The sequence below is a fragment of the Gekko japonicus genome, unplaced genomic scaffold (assembly GCF_001447785.1).
Source record: "Gekko japonicus isolate JY-2015 unplaced genomic scaffold, Gekko_japonicus_V1.1 scaffold2344, whole genome shotgun sequence".
NCBI lineage: Eukaryota > Metazoa > Chordata > Lepidosauria > Squamata > Gekkonidae > Gekko > Gekko japonicus.
In genome coordinates, this window is record NW_015160903.1 from 117,105 (window position 1) to 135,044 (window position 17,940).

General features: G+C 39.1%; 1 protein-coding gene across 1 annotated transcript in view; it reads right to left on the minus strand.

The window, feature by feature from the left end:
• Positions 1 to 17,940, minus strand: part of LOC107121128 (dystrophin-like) — a 230,112-nt gene that overhangs the window by 74,292 nt on the left and 137,880 nt on the right. The gene's annotated exons all lie outside the window — the stretch shown is intronic.

Genomic DNA, 17,940 nt, shown 5'->3' on the forward strand with positions numbered 1-17,940 from the left:
TGAAAACCAAGTAATAAAAAGAATATAGTGATATATAGCCAGAAGGACTCAGTGAACTATTGTTTTACAATATAGCCAAAATTCTTACAATAATGAACAAACATTTAAGAAGGAACTTCTATATATACGGTAGCTGACCTTGCAAAGATATGTCTAGCGCTAAAGAGAGTCTTTACATCACTTCCCAGCAGCACTTGCATATCAAAAGAAGACTGAGATTTAAGAATTCCATCTTAGTGGAAGTAATTTAATTTTATGCTACTTTGACTTACATTTGTTATTTGTTAAGAGAATTAAAATTTCCCTCACAGTTAGTGCTACAAAAAAGAATCAACTTAACATTGCTTAAAAACATCCTTTTAAGATGCAGCAGTCTTCAGGACACTTGTAGATAGCTGGACAGTATATGGATTGTCCATCCATGCCCACAAAACATGTAAGATTGGTACAAGTACAGGGCACAGGAAATATCCTCAAAACCTAGACAAATAACTGATTAACTTTGCCAGGGAGGAGCTGTAAGGGCAATTCACATGTCAGGGTTAGTCAGTTATCCTTACAGACAGAAATATACAAGACTACTTCCCAGTGACCAATACTAGCTACAAAAATTATAGGCTGCTGAGTATAAATCTTTCCCCCCAAAATTATAGGCTGCTGCACTCACTTGTAACTGAACACCAGGACATATTATGAGTAACCATGGATAAAATTTGTCTCAACAACACATTTAATGTGTTTTATATTTTACAAGCTGATCTCAACATCTGTCTAGGTCTATGAAACACCATCTCCATCCATAGTAACACTGCTGATCACTGAACACTTCTGGAGAGGTTTCCCTTCAGGTACTTCTGTCTTCTGAAGTGAAGTTGGTGGTGATTGAAGAGAAGGCTTTTTCAGAGGTGGCACTATATTTATGGAATATTCTCTCCCTTGTGTTTGCCTGACATCCATACCTGTGTTTAGGGGAAAGTCTTAGCTGTATAGTATTGCCTTTGGTTGAGCTATTTAGCTTTGTTCAAATTACAATTTTATATTTATTCAGCGATGTTGGAACCAGATTGCTGCAAAGCAGACAGGCAACAGATTACTATGTTTGAAATTCTGCCAACTTTGATGCTCCCCCCCCCCCAAATGCAAGACTAAGAGGATTTTCCCTACTATATATAACAAGAGAAACATTTCTGGTTTTTAGCGAATATAGGAAAATAATAGAATTAATTTTATAAGCCAGCCTGACTTCTTGCATTGCAACACTTTTTTCTGATCAATTTGACTGAGAGGCCTACAAAATAAATTATACTGGAATCAAATATCATTCTATTTATTTTACTATGGCAGGCAACTGAAGCACTGAATGTTAATGGCATCAAGGTTTATTCCAAAAGGAGGAGAGGAGATTGGATTTATATCCCACCCTTCACTACCCAAGGGAGTCTCAGAGTGGTTTACAAACTCCTTTCCCCTCCCCTCCCCGCAACAGACACCCTGTGAGGTAGGTGGGGCTGAGAGAGCTCTGACAGAAACTGCTCTTTTTCAAGAACAGCTGTGCCAGAAGTATGGCTTGCCCAAGGTCATCCAGCAGGTGCAAGTGGAGGAGTGGGGAATCAAACCCGGTTCTCCCAGATTAGAGTCCGCGCACTTAACCACTACACCAAACTGGCACCAAAAACCTCAGGCAAATAATAAAGACTTCATGGCTCCAGCCAATCTTCCTTCCTTTCTTCCTTCCTCTTATCTTCTGATTTTTATATTTCATCATGAGTGCATTACTTAGCTATTTAAAGAACTGTTTACCTAAATCTTCCTCACATTGTATGGTGCAATCCTAAACAGAGCTACACCTTTCTAAATCCATTGTAGTCAGAAGAAGAAGAAGAGAAGAGATTGGATTTATACCCCGCCCTTCAGTTGGCTTACAAACTCCTTTCCCTTCCCCTCCCCACAACAGACACCCTGTGAGGTGGGTGGGGCTGAGAGAACTCTGACACAAACTGCTCTTTTTCAAGGACAGCTGTGCCAGAACTTGTGACTGACCCAAGGTCACATCAGCAGGTGCAAGTGGAGGAGTGGGGAATCAAACCCGGTTCTCCCAGATTAGAGTCCGCACACTTAACCACTACACCAAACTGGCTCTCCACTTCGACTCGAGGTGTGTGTTCGGTATAAACCGAACCAAAGAAATGCCTGAAAAATACCTTATCAGTATTTTGGGGGTATTTATAATGGCTCAGCCCCAACCCCCCCCCCAATTTTTGGCTTTTATTCCAGCAAGCTAGACTCAGCTGAAGTAGCACAGAACTGTTTAAACCAAGCTGCAAGAGGAGCCAGCCCAATATCAGCTGGGGCAGTGGGAACTCAGCTTTTCCCCACAGGTCTCCTGCATCTTCCCCCCAAAGTCAATCTGCACACAACTTGGAGGGCAGATAGAAGGGTATCTCAGGGAGCTCTGCTGCCAGTTTGATGTCTCTAGCTTGTAGGAGGGCTGTTCAACACACTCCCTCCCCTTTTGCACAGGGACCCTAGGATCTTCCCCCCAAAGCCAATCTGTGCACAATTTGGAAGGGCAGTTCCTCCAAATGTGATTTGCAAGCCGTGAACCTTCTGGTTCTATTCATGCCGTGGCTTGGAAAGTGTATTTACATGCCAAGCCATAATCCCTTTAAATGCCAGGCAGAAGAATTCTGCAATCCTTGGTAAACAAATTTTTATTTTCTTAGGAACATAACATATAAGATTAAATCATTCAGTCCATTGTTTACCTCATTCCCTTCCTCCCCTCCCTCCAGTGGCTTCCCGCAATGCTTCTCCCCCTTCTTACAAATTTCATTATATCATTAACACATCATTTGTTATCATCCAACCTCAAGATAACATCATTTGACTTAATATTGATCTAAACATATTAAGTTTTGTTTTACATCCCAGTTCTTTTCCAGATATATTTTAAAGTCATTCCATTCTTGAAAAAACACGTTGTCTTCTTGATTATTCAACTTCTTTGTAATTTTATCCATTTCTGCCATGAACAGAACTTTTTGTATCCAGTCTTCGATTTCTGGTACTTTCTCAGTCTTCCAAAATTGTGCATAAATCATCCTCGCTGTTGTAATAAGGTACCAGAATAAAGTCCTTTTAGTCGAGTTAACTTCTTCCATTTTTAGTCCCAAAAGCAGAATTTCAGGCGCTTTCTTGAAAGAGCACTTAAGTATTTTTTGCATTTCTTTGTGGACTTTTGTCCAAAAGAGTGTAGCTTTTTCACAAGTCCACCACATATGGTAAAATGAGCCCTCATGTTTTTTACATTTCCAACATTTATTTGACATATTCTGGTTCATATTTGCAATTTTCTTTGGGGTCATATACCACCTATACATCATTTTGTAACAATTCTCTCTAACATTGGTACAGGGTGATATTTTAATAGCATTTTTCCACAAATATTCCCAGGTTTCTATGTCAATTTCCTTATTCATATTTATTGCCCATTTTAACATTTGCTCTTTCACAGTCTCATCTTCTGTATACCATTTTAACAACACTTTATACATTTTAGAGATATCTTTTCCCCCTCCACTCTCCCATACCTTTTCCATTTCATTTTTTTCCTCTCTAAAACCATAATTTCTTTTGTCTGACCTAAAAAGGTCAGAGATCTGCATGTATTTCAACCATTCATATTCATATTCAATTTCATTCTGCTTTTTCATTACCCATTCTGTTCCCTCTTTTTTTATTATGTCTTTATACAGCAACCAATCTTTGTCTCTACGTCTTGAGTAAGATGTTAACACTTCCACTGGTACAATCCAAAGTGGCCTTACATCACCAAAATATTTTTTATATCTCATCCATACCACAAATAATGCTTTTCTTACCACATGATGCTTAAAAAAGCTATCCATTTTTGTTTTGTCATACCATAAATATGCATGCCAACCAAATCTACAATCATGACCTTCTAACCCCAATAGCTTATCATTTTCTAATTTCACCCATTGCTTCAACCAGGTCATACAAACCGCTTCATAATATAATCTGAGATTTGGTAGCTGTAGTCCACCTCTGTCCTTGGCATCACAAAGTATTTTCATCTTAATTCTCGGTTTCTTGCCTGCCCAAACAAACTTTGATAGTTCTTGTTGCCACCTTTGCAGCAAATCTGTCTTACTAAGACAAGAATTCTGCAATCCTAATTATATCTGCAATCCTAATTATTTCCCAAATCCTGATATCATACCCAATATCAGGAAATACTGATATTTGGGGGGGGTTCAATACACCTGAACCCAAAAATGCCTATTTTTTGTGTGTGCGTGCATCTGTAGTTGTAACTCTGTCTGGGATTGCATGAACAGTCTATTAGTAAAACCTTTGTATTTATTTAATTTAATCCCATGGTTAAAGTAGTAACAGTAAAGGTAAAGGTTCCCTTGCTCGAAAGCCAGTCGAATCCAACTCTAGGGTTGCGGTGCTCATCTCCATTTCAAAGCCGAAGAGCCAGCGCTGTCCGAAGACATTTCCGTGGTCATGTGGCTAGCATAACTAAACACCAAGGCGCATGGAACGCTGTTTCCTTCCCACCGAAGTGGTACCTATTTATCTACTTGCGATTTCTTGCTTTCGAACTGCTAGGTTGGCAGGAGCTGGAACTAGAGATGGGAGCTCACTCCATCATGCGGCACCCGGGTCTCGAACTGCTGAACTACTGACCTTCCACAGCCTGCAGTTCAGCGTCTTAACCACTTGAGCCACCGCAGCTCTGTTAAAGTAGTAAGGAAATAGAAATACAAGCTCTGTATGCGTAGATTTATTGGTCATTCTTCTATAGTTATGTCTACCATATTCTAGCAAATAGCTGATGATGGACTCCAAAAAGAAATATTTTTAGAAGTCAACTGGATGATCTGAGGCCAGTCACTTGTATGTGATAGCTTCAAGTCCACTATTGAAAACATATATCTTTAATCCATAGGACTCTTTTACTAACATTTCAGCCATATAAGTAAATGATGTTAGGATTTACTTTAAAATGAAGGTATGTCAGGCTTTTCATATAGTAGTTAAATAAGAAAGGAAAGGGAGTTGACAATAATAGCCTTGACCGATAAATTATGTTTGTGAATATTTCAAAGAAGAAGAGAAAAAGTGACTACACTGCAGTGATTTTGTTGGGCACTGCTGAAACAGGACTCTCTTCTATAGGTACTTCTATAGTTTGAACCAAATTTAGCATTTTTTTTTCAAATGATTCCATTATATTGTGCCTTATCCTGTAACCCTGCCTTTATTTTTTCTAGTATCACTCATCATACGTTTGACGACAGACAAAATTGTACAGCAAAGTTTGACAGCACACAAAACTGTACAAGGTATTCTTAGAACTCAACCGAATCATTTCATTGTCAGAGATCTGAAAACAAAAATGTTCTGCTCTTTGTGTGTCCAATTCAATGTCAATCTAAATTCGCAGAGGGCTGCTTCATTCTTCAGCTTTCTGTTGTCAATAAACAGTTGCCCTTGATATTTCCCTGACATTCTTCATTTTTCATGCTGTCGTTTTTCAGAAAGGACAGTAAAATGATCCTTGATATACCAACATCTTCTTGTATTTATTTTTTATATTTTAACAAGTACTTTATAATTTATACTTTCAAATTACATTATGCATTTTCAGTCCAGTTAAGTGAATCAGAGTGATCACAGCATGTAGAAAATGTTATTTTTTTCCCTCCAGTCACTTTTCCTGCTTGATCCAATTTTCTTTAAATAGTTTAATATTCTACAAGAGATCAGCTAAATTGTAAACGATTTAAAAACGGATATAACCAAGTTCGTATAAGGCATAGGAACACAGAAGCTCCAGCTACTGTAAGAAAGGCCATGTAATAAAGAATAATCTTAAAATATGATTTTCATAAATCTTTTATTGGATTATAGAATTATCTTGCTTTAAGACTGTATGTAAATTTAATGAACATATCCCTGCATTTATTTTAAAAAAGTTAAAATATTCTGTCAGATATGGTTTGTGGGACATATTTGGGATGGGATATTTGGAATAAAGTGGAACTAATAATCGACAGGCGGTTCCCTTGTGCATAGTTTCTTGGGCTTCTTCATCCCTGTTTGACGAACTAGAGATAAGCCCCTCCCCCCCCAAACCTAGACAATGTGTTCCTATTTGTAGAACCAGACTATTTTTAAAAAATATATTCCTAAGGGAGCCATGAACTACTCAGCCCTTTTAGGACATTTATACGAACAGTCCCTCACTTCATTGAACCAGTCATTTTCTTGCATACTGTATTGCAGAATTTAATCAAAACTTATGTAATACATATACATTGCAAAATCCACTTAAATCTTTGCTCTTCTGTTTCCTTACCAATTCATCCCATATTGCAGATAGTGTTGTGACAATGAAGCTAGTTGTCTGTTATGAGCCCTAAGTTACCATCTGATGTCTGACCGCAGGAACAGCTCACATGCAAGCAGAATCTGGAACCCACAATTAAGCAGTAAAGAATGTCATTTATGGAGAAGTCTTATGTGATGACTGGAGACTGTGGTAAAACAGGCCTCACAGGAACTTGTTTCTTCCATAGGGAATATGGAATTAATTCAGCCAGCCCCACTCTCAAGATAGTAGACCTCAATGATAAATTTACCTCTCCAACTTTATCATATTTAGGCTATTTTTTCTTGCCACCCCCAAGTCACAAGCTATTTCAGGTAGCTTGCATGCTCTCTTCCTAAAGAGACTTTTCTCCACATTCAAAATCAACCTCCTACTCCAGACCACCACAGATACAGGGGGAAATATCCTAGTTAGTACTATGAAGAGCTAAGTGGCACTTCCCTGTCTTTTCTTTGTATCTTTGTAAGCATCAGCCAAGTTAGCTTTATATATAGACAAGGAATACGGTCCATTATGGAAATAAATACAACGAGCTCTAGAAAGAGGCTCTTGGAGAGTGCCAAGGCCTTGGGCACTCAGCATTAATGTGCTGTGGTGACCTCAGCAGGGCATAATGACACAGAGTCCACCATTTTCTCCAGAGGAACTGATCTCTGCTACCTGAAGAGCTGTTGTAACTTTCAGTGATCTCAAGCCTTCACCTGGAGATTGGCAACAATTGTTACCCAGGAAGAAATGGCTGGTTTGGAGGGTGGAGTCTATGGCATTGTACCTGTCTGAGGTCCCACCCCTCCTCAAACCTCACCCTCTCCAGGTTCCATCCCTCAAATCTCCAGGAATTTCCCACCTGGAGTTGGCAACCCTATCTCCTTCCAAGCCAATCATGAACCTACCTTTATTATACCCCTCTTTCAGCTTTCCAGTTCCCCTCCCCACACACCTGCAGCCTCTTCCATGCTCTGAAGCCCTGACTGCCACAGAGTCCACCATTTTCTCCAGGGAAACTGATCTCTGCCATCTGGAGACCAATTGTAATTCTGAGTGATCTCCAACCTTCACCTGGAGATTGGCAACACTTGTTTCCCAGGAGGAAAAGTAGTCTTTCTCTGCAATGGGGACCAAAGCAGCTGACATCATTCTCCTCTCCCCCTTTTTACTTGCACAACAACCCTGTGAGGTAGGTTAGGCTAAAAGTTTGTGACTGGTCCAAAATCACCCACTTAGCTTCTACAGCAAGAACCTAGATCTAGCAGACCCTGCTCTGAAGCAATGACTGCTATGCCAAAGCAGCCAACCTCCAGGTGGAGCCTGAAGATCACCAGGTATCACAACTGAGCTCCAGACAACAGATCTCTCCCCACCCCCCGGAGAAAATAACTGCTTTGGAAGGTGGGCTGTATGGCATTCTGTTCAGCTGAGGCCTCTCCCCTCCTCAAACCCTGGCTTCCATAGACTCTACCAGAAAATCTCCAGGAATCTCCCTACCTGGAACTGGCAACCCTAGGACTCAGGACTGGCCCTCAATGAGTTCATCATAAAGTCCTGCAAAGGGTTTCCTTCCTTTGTCTGAACCAAGCTTGGTTACCTACTATGGTAAAATGGGCTCCAGTTTACAACTCAGCTGTTTGCCTCCCACCCTCGTCCCGTGGGCATATTTCACTCCTTAAATTCACTGCCACCACTCATGGAATTGTCACTGCCTTTTTAGAGGGACAGTGAGACCCCTCTGGCCGAATCCCCCTATTTGGAGATGGAATCCCCAATCTTTGGGGGATCCCTGGAAAGTTGGCAGCCAAGGGTCTGGCCTTTCCTTGCTTCCCTGGGCTACCCCCTCCCTTTGGTATTGTGCAGAGCAGGGGAGACTATGTGGTCAGAGCACAACACAGATTATTAGCCCAAATTAAAGAATTTATTTAACTATTTCCACAGTTATGGAGCACACACACACTGTAGGAGTAAGCACACACTATGAACCAACAGGTCATAAATCAACAGGGGTTAAAACAATCCTCTTTCTCTACACACAATATTCTCTACCTCTGGAGGTTGTGGGCTCACCTGTACTTCAGCCTCTCTCTCTTCCCCAAGAGAGCAGGGAAACCTCCATTCATTCCCCAGTCCAGCCGACTTTGGAGTGGTTGAATTTCTGCTGCTCCCATGGACGAAGACTGCCTTGGGACAGTCCCTGTTTTCCTGCACTTTTTGGGCTTGGGGCAGCTGGGAACTGTAGGCCAGCAGATGAGGAAGCCCCATTCAACCCAGTGAGTGATACCCCTGCAGGCCCCTCAATTAAACCTTATGGGGGAACATTTTAAACAAAGAACCACAGCCATCTTACAAACACAGGTAACTGCCATTTCGTATCCAGAACCTAACAAAGGTTAGTCAAATGCAAGAAATGGGGCCAATATTAAAAACTTAATGAAGGAAATATATAAACAATACATGTATTTATTAATCACAGATATAAGGGCCCAATCACACGTTATGTATAAATAACAAACGATAAAACACAAGGGCTGATTAATCTGACCTGATGCGTTTTGGCCTACGTAGGCCTTCCTCAGAGGTCAATAGTGAGGAACATATTTGCTATTATAAATATAGTACAATCATATAAATACAAAGTATAAATTCAATAAGGACCAGAAGCAAGTTGTTTCAAGTTGACTGCTCTTTGCTTGAGGACAATTTGGCTCTACAACCATAGGAAGGCGATTCCTGGACCAGAAGTTTATATCTGAGAACCACTTGGCATGTGATTGCACTTTTAGAGGCCTCATATGTACTTTTTACTCTGTGCCTGGTGATTCTATCTTGAAACAACTTGCTTCTGGTCCTTACTGAATTGACCACTTAGCAAGATGGTTTCGTGTTAGCCTCTGAGTGTACAAAGTGCAAATCCAACATTCACCTTGCAAAGCAGTAATTTTTTACACCTACCCAGAGTAATGTATCATGTTATCACAAAGTTCAAGAGTAGGGGCGGGCATGAACCAGCTCACAAACAAAAGTTCCTGATGAATTTTGGCCAGTTTGTGGTTCATGAAGTGAAGTTTGTGACAGGTCAACCAGCACGAACTTTCCATGAACTTTCCAGCTGTTTGTGGCAGTTCATGAAAGGACATATTTCCAGACAGACTGTCCCCACTCAATCTAAATGTTTACATAACTTCAAAGTAACAGGGGGGCAAAACTTAGAGGGTATGTAGAGGAGCATCCAGGGGAGGTACCCTATGAGTTTGGTGTCTCTAGCTTGCACAGGATCTGTTCTATACACTCCTGAACCTCCTGGACCTACATCTGTCACAATAACCACCTGTCAATGAGAGGAGGTGATTTCCCCAGAAAGCACTTTCCTGGGGGTACCTTCTTTGGGGGGAGACAAAACTCAGACCCCATAAATCCAATCTTCACCAAACTAGGAGATTAGGTAGAGGAGATTCTGTCAGACATCCCCTGTGAGTTTCGTTTCTACTGGCCCACAAACTTCATGAACTGAACCAGTTAATTTGGCCCCTAAAAGTTCATGATAGTTCGTGGTTCATGAACCGGGCACACCACAAACTGTGAACTGAACTGAACTGCATTTTTCCAGTTCATGTCCATCCCTACTCAAGAGTACATAATTCCTTGTGTTACTTTTTCATACTCTATACTCCATCCTATTCAAAAGAAAAGTCTCCAAATTTGCCATGTTGTGCCGACCTGGATAGCCCAGCCAAGCTTGATGTCGTCAGATCTCGGAAGCTAAGAAGGGTTGACTCTGGCAAGTACTTGGATGGGAGATCTCCTTGTAATACCAGCAGCCAGGAGGCAGGGGCAGGCTTTATTCACCCCTCTGAATATTCCACATTATGAAAGCAGGACCTACAAAGTATAATATCTAGGAAACTGGTAGGGTTACCAGCCTCCAGGTTGTAGCTGGAGATCTCCCACTATTACAACTGATCTCCAGGTGACAGGGATCAGTTCACCTTGAGAAAATGACTGCTTTGGAAGGTGGACTCTGTGGCATTATACCCCACTGAAGTCCCTTCACTCCCAAACCCTGCCCTCTTTAGGCTCCACCCCCAAACCTGGAGCTAGCAACCCTAAAACTGGAGATCAGGAGAATTCTAAACTGTGTTCCATCTTCCCAGAAATAATAATTACAGGGACCTGTCAAAGCATCCCTTTAAACTGATGGCTCTAGTTGCTTTACCCTTTCTTTGGGAGTTCAAAGGAAATGCTATAGTTCTCTGTGTATGCTCTGACTGTACCCCCTTCCCTAAATTTGCACTATGAAGAGTGAAGATGGAGAACAATTATGTGATCCCATATCTTCTTGTTTATCAGCTGGCAGCAATAAAGTGAGGGTATATTTAACAGCAAATTTTTGTGATAGGCGTATCCACAGGTATAGATTTAAAGTGTGTTCCGGAATGATCATTGGAAGGGGGTATCATTTTCTGGCTTTCTGTTTTATTGGGGGAGGAGGACTTGTCAACATCTATAATCCCCCCCCCCCAGCCTTAGCTGTAGCCTTGTTCATTGGCCCATCTCTTTCAAATGCACATCTCAAATGCACAGCCTTGAAGCTATGTTTTGCGAAAGGGGATTTCTCAACAGCAAGGGGGGGAAAACCGACTCATTACTCATAGCTTGTTATTAAAGCTTCCAGGGATTTAAAATATGACTATTTTATTTTTGGAACACCCTATCAGAAATTCCACAATAGTGCATATTTCAGAATCAATTATTGTGATCTAAACTTGGGCATAGTACTGACATTTTGATTAAGATTTGCATAATTCTTAATTCTTGATTGTTTCCTTTTAGATTCTTTTTGCTTTCAGTAATTCCAAAAGGGAAAAAAGACAAATTGTCTTTCACACTCAAAGTTCCATAGACAGCCCTGTTGTTAATATTATGCTGATCCTTCCTTTTCTAATGTAGCACTTTTCCCCCTAAGTATTTGAAAATGCCACATAAAATGTTTCATTTTTTTAAAGAAAGCATTTTACAAACATACGATTTACTTTAAATAGTCTTAAATCGGAGGGCTGACTGATTCTACTTTCATTTCTCCATCTCAACAATTTTAGGTAAGTATTGATCAATGTCAAAATGTCAATGCCTGGTTCTATTGGACTCATAATAATTTTATTTTGATTATTCATCCATAATATGTACATTACAGTATGCATCACTAAAATCATATAAATATTTATAGTACATAATCCTGTTTTTATCTGTCCAAATAAAAACTTCTAAAAATAAATACAACGTTAGAAGTTAACAATTTAACTTTATGGGATTACGTAAAGGTCTTTCTGAAAGATGTTATTTCTCATGCATGTTACAACAAAAAATAAAAACTAAAGACTAAGGAAGTATGGGATTTAAATGAGCAACTTCAGTTGCCATCTAATGTCCTCTCAGAAAAATCATATCAAAAACTACTTAAGCTACAATATAGTATTATTATTTTTTTTTAAAAAAAAAATCCTCTCAAAGAATGTGGAAAAGCCCATAAGCAGACAAGACAGATCTGTCTAGAATCCTGAACAAGCCTCAGGTGTGCACAAAAATCAGAAATCTAATAATCTGAAATATCATCATCAAGTATATATAGCCTGAGATAGAAGACACTTTCACATACATATAGATATATGTGTCTGTGTGTCTGCGTATTTATTTATTTAGAACAGCACTGAAATCATCATCTAAGACAAGTTCTGATATTATTGAGGATAGAAACTTTGTGTTAGCAAGAATGCATTATCTTTATATTGAACATTGCACAGTAATTAAGCTAAATTTGGAAAAAATGTTCAGCTGATACGACTGTATGATGTAGAATTATAATTCCAAGATTTACTAAAGCAATTACCAGGGAACATCCCATCAAACAATTCATTTGTGGATCTAGCGGTAGACCTTAATTTCCCTGTTGATAAGGGCTATACTAAACATGCCAGCATCTTCATGGCAACCACAAGGATGCTGTTGCCATTTTGAAGTGTTTTTAAAATGCCACAAGACCCAGTCTTTATTGGGCCTGTTGTATGGTGTTCTTGTCCCTCCCCCTCTACCCTTTCAAGTGCTGAAAGAGTGGGGGTGGTGCAGTTATTTTGTCACTTGATGAGATGGAGAGGTGACAAGAGCACCTTAGCCCCCAGCCCACTGCAGGCCTAATCAAGATCAGGCCTTTGGGACATTTTTAAAAAATCATGAGAGCATTCTTGTGGCAGCTACAAGAACGTGGTCATGTCTAGTTTAGCCCTCAGACAAATTCTATACCTGGGGGGAAATATCTGAAAAAAACAAACTGTTCTTCAGCAAGTCAGCAGCAGAATAGTCATATAATTTAATTTCTCTAGACAGAGGATTCCTTTTCAATTATAGCATATCTAAACTCTAATCCATTCATTCTCATTTAAAAACATTTGAAAAAAGTGAAATCCATATTTTTAAAAGACACATTTTATGGAGAAACTGATTAAAAGTTTCTTTCCCAAAGTTTCTCCCTGTATGTTTCTCTCTCCCAAATGGTCCTAATGTAGTAAGTACATCAGGTACCTTTGTAGATTAAAAACATTGTATCTTCATCCTAGACATATAGCACTTCTAAGCAAACACCCTTCAGATGAAAAACATCCTGATTTTAACAATTTCAAGAATTCCTATAGACATGAATCTGGTCATGAGTTTACACATTGTGAATGGGCAAATACCCTACATTTAATCAGACTACTGTTGATCTTTATCTAAATGAATCACTCCTCCCAAAGTCCAAAGCACCTTAATCTTGCCAATACTGGAATAATGAAAACTGAAGGAAAAACAAAACAAAACACATAGCTGATAGTATTCAAAACTCACCTAACATAATATTGTTGAAGAGAAAACATTACGTCAATGATATTATCATTGGACATACAAAAGACATTTGACTCATTAGAAACTAAGTATTTTTCTTTTTTAAAATACCATCTTTTATGGAATTTGGGGAACATTTTATAAGAATAATTCAAACTTTTAATCAACTGTAGGGCTCAAATAAAAATTAATAATATATGTTCAGAGAGCTTCTCCTTACCATGGGGTATGAGACAGGGTTGTCCCCTCTCCCCATTACTGTTTGCTCTTGCAATTAAGCTGCTTGCTCAGGCAATACATTAACAACATAAACATTCAGGGTATAATGATTAACAAAAAAGTTTTTAAATTAGTTTATTCGCAGTTGATGTGGTACTATATATATCTAACCCCATTGACTCTCTACAAGAGATATATACATTATTAAACAACTTTGGCCAAGTATCGGCCTTACTCATAAGCAGTCTAAATCAGAAATATACCTGATAAATATTTGGAATGAATTAAACCATATTGTCAAATCGAAATACACATCTAATTGGATTACTAAATCACAGAAATACATTGGGGTCAGTATACCTTTAGAGCAAAAAAATCTGTTAGGCAACAATCTGAGAGAACTACATAAGTCTGTAAAATGCCTTTTTAAACAATGGTTAATGTTTAATTTTTCCTGGCTGGAGAAATTGGACCTGGTCAAATCTTTTATTTTACCAGAATTCATATATTACTTTAGAACCATACCAATTCAAATACTGGAAGTATTGTTTCATTCTTGGCAAATGATGATAAAGAACTTTGTTAGTTTTTGGCAAGAGTTAGCTTTTGGACTATGTCCAAACCTTTGAAGTTGGGGGGAATGGTTTATCCCAAAGTGTTCTTGTATTATGAAGCATCCCAATTGTCAAATCTCATTCGGATGCTCCAAAGGGATGAGGCCGAAGACTGGATTTATTTTGAGCAGGCTTCAGTCCTTCCTAGATCTCTGAGTAATCTAATTTGGAATAGGACTGCAGAAAAATTGAACCCCTCACTGAGCAATCCATTTTTATTCCACACTTTAAAGTCTTGAAACAGAAATAGAAATAAATTAGCCCCTTTTATTTCCCCACTATCTACATATATAGGCAAATCATGGTTCAAACAGGCTCTTTTACTAGCTGAAAAGAACATTTCAAAATGAATTTGATTGATACAACAAAAGAAGGTCTAGTTCTCAATAAAACTACCTTAGAATTAAAATTATGGCAAACAATGAATTGGTTTCAGTATTTTCAGCTGAAACATCTCTCAGAACACCCAGACATTAAACAATGCTTCATAAGAAAGCTAACAGATTTTGACAATCTCTTGGTGCATCAGCAATCAAATTTCAAAGATCTAATCTCCAATCTGTATAGCATAATAATCACTTCACAAAGTGACAAATCACCAATTTATACTATTTACTGGTGCGATGAGTTTCAGAGAAATATCAGCATGGAAGAATGGTGAAAGATTTGGCAGTCACAGCCTTTCCAATCAAAAGCAATAGTGATTAAAATGTAATTTCTTAAAACACTGACAAGATGATATCCTGTTGTTGTTAGCCATTCAGTCGTGTTCAACTCTGGGTGATTCTATGGGCCAGCTCTCTCCATGTTTTCCAATCCTGTACTGCTTCTTTCAGTTGTTCCATGCTCAGGCTGGTGTTGAATTTATGGTGTCTAGCCACTGTATTCTTTGGCAGCCAGGTTTCCTTCGGCTGTTAACCAATCCAAGCATAATTATTTTTTAGTGAGTTTTTCTGCATGACATGGCCGAAATAAGACAGTCGCAGTTTTGTGATTCTTCCTTCCAATGGCATGTCTGGTTTTATGCACTCCAATACTTGTTTGTCACTTTTGCTGTCCAAGGAATGCGCAGGAGGCTTCTCCAGCACCACAGCTCAAATAAGACAATTTCCCTCCTGTCTTGCTTCTTCATGGTCCAACTTTTGCAGCCATAGGTTGCTATGGGAAACACAACATCACAGAATAATCTGCATTTGGTTGCTAAGCTGATGTCCTTGCTCTTCCACATTCAATTCATGCTCATAATTGCTGTGCAACCTAGTGTGACATTTTATTTCTGGAGTACATTTGCTGTTTTGGTTGATCTGTGAACCTAAGAAAGGGAATTCCAACACACATTTGATCTCTTCAGTGTTAACTGTTTTGACATTTCTATTCTTCTCGGTGATCATGAACAAAGTCGTTTTGATGTTTAGGAAGAGGCCAAACTTCTCACTTTCTTCTTTGATTTTCTTGATTAGGTATTCCAGGCCTTCTTTAGTTTCCAAGAGGAGAGTTGTGTCATCAGCAAATCGAAGACTGTTGATATTGCTTCCTCCAATCTTTACCCCAATTTTTTTTATAATATTTTTATTGATTTTCAGATGTTGATAACACACAAAACAAAACAAATACAGACGTATACACCCACCACCCACATATCCCACTCACTAATATATCGTTCCATGTTTAGTTACTGGTTGAATATATAATTTCTAACATTCTTCCTGTTTTTATACATATGATTCTCAGATATCAAAGGACAAATTAATGAATCCTATTGAATACACAACTCAAAAATCCTCTCCTTGTTATCACTTAGTTAGCTTAGATTCTACTGCTAAACCACTCAAATTAATCAATTAAATTGTGAAGTTAATATAATCATATTATAGATCAAAGTAATATACTATTGCATATATATCCCTCTTCATTTTACGATTGCCACTAGGTTACATGCAACCTCAATACTAATGGCTACAAGCTTTAAACTACCTGACCTTAAAGGAACAAGAAATAAGTTGCTATCTGACTATATTCTTATTTCCAAGTTGTCTTTTACTTTCTACTATATCATATCTCCATAAATTATAATCAGACCTTAATAATCATTTTAATTTATCCTCTTTCTCCTTTAAATTCATCAAACCAAAATCCATCTTAAACCCAAATATACTTCGTTAATATGTAGTCACCTCTTATTTTCACAATATATTCAAAAGGAAAAGACATATATGTGTTCAAAATCTTATTCTCCCGTACCAATCCATTTCTTTTATGCATAACTTCTTTTCTTAGACCCGGAAATACATTTCATAGTACATAGCCACCTCTTATTTTCAGAATGTATTCAAAAAGAAAACATACACGTTACATGAGTTCATAGTCTTGTTTTCCCATACCAGTCCATTTCTTTAATACATAACTTCTTTTTGAATTTCGTTTTCTCTGCTTTCAATCTTGTGGCGATAGTCTTTGTACTCCTTGTCTTTTCGGTAGTGTCCTGTGTCACAGTAAAGTTGCTTAGTGTTGAAGACTGCTCTTTCCATTAAGTCTTTTTTGACCTCTTTCTTTTCTCTATTTTCTTTCTGTGGGACTGATTTGGCCAACGGGTTTTGTCTTCTCCTCCTGTTCTCACCTTTTCTCCTTCTTCCTTCCTAAGCTCTGAGTCACCTTCGCAGATCGTTTCTCGCGTCGGTGAATGGCAAATTACATACAGCCATCTCTCTTGTTTAGCTGATTGCAATTCACATTTCTTCTGGCTCTCATTAACTCGTTCAGTATTACTATCCTCTTTATCAGCTGGGCGTCATGCATTTTCCCATAATTTGTCCCATACATGATTAAGTGAGTCTTTTAGCTCTTCTCGCAACCTTTTTTTAAATTGCTCAGATCTAAATTCAGCCAATATCGCATCCTGTACTCCTTTGCACAACTCAGCTGTATCCATTTTAATCCCGTTCTTTATTTGCCTTCTTCTCCTCCTTCCTCAAACAGAGGCAACCTTTACAAATCCTCGCAATCCTTTTACACAATTTAGGGAATGGTATTAGTTCAGGTAAAACCAATTTCTTACCCCAGTCAATGTATTCAGTCTGCAATCCCAAAACGAACTTTTCCTGGCCACTTCTCTTGCCAGTGAGGAAAGTCCCGTGGGGGATGAGTCGTTTCAGCTTTCAATTCGGCCCGTTTTGAGTTGTGAGCTTCAGATATCCTTCAGATGCATACATACATGGACACAAAAAGTGTTATTGAAACCAAAATAAAAAGAAAATAGTGGTTTAAAAGCACGGATGGCCGCTGCTAAGCAGGAAAAACATGGACACCATGTTCCTGCGCTGCCCATCGCTCCTGCATCAAGGCGTGCCGGTGCACCCCCCCCGTCCTTGCCAGGGAAAAAAGGGGGGCCGGCAAAGCCTCCTACCTTGGGCTCCCTCCAGGAGACTCAAGCGGGAGTTCCCCGAATTCGGGGCCCCCCGAAAGAGCGCATAGGAGTCGGGCATCCCTCGGAGCTCCGAGGAAAACGCCCTAGCGCAGTGCCATTTCCGCCGGAAGTCCTCATCTTTACCCCAATTTTTGACGCTTCCAGCTCTGTCTCATTATTATGTTGTCGAAAGCGTTCATTAGTTGTTGTAGATTTTCCGGTTTGTATGGCCCTGGTCTTGACATTGTAGTACCTGATGTTTCGCCAGCAGCTGTTATTTCAGCATACATGTTGAATAGGAAAGGTGAAAGAATGCAATCTTGCCATACTCCTTTCTCTATCTTGAACCAATCAGTATCTCCGTATGGTGTTTGCACAGTGACTTCCTGGTTTGTGTACAATGATTGTATCAACTT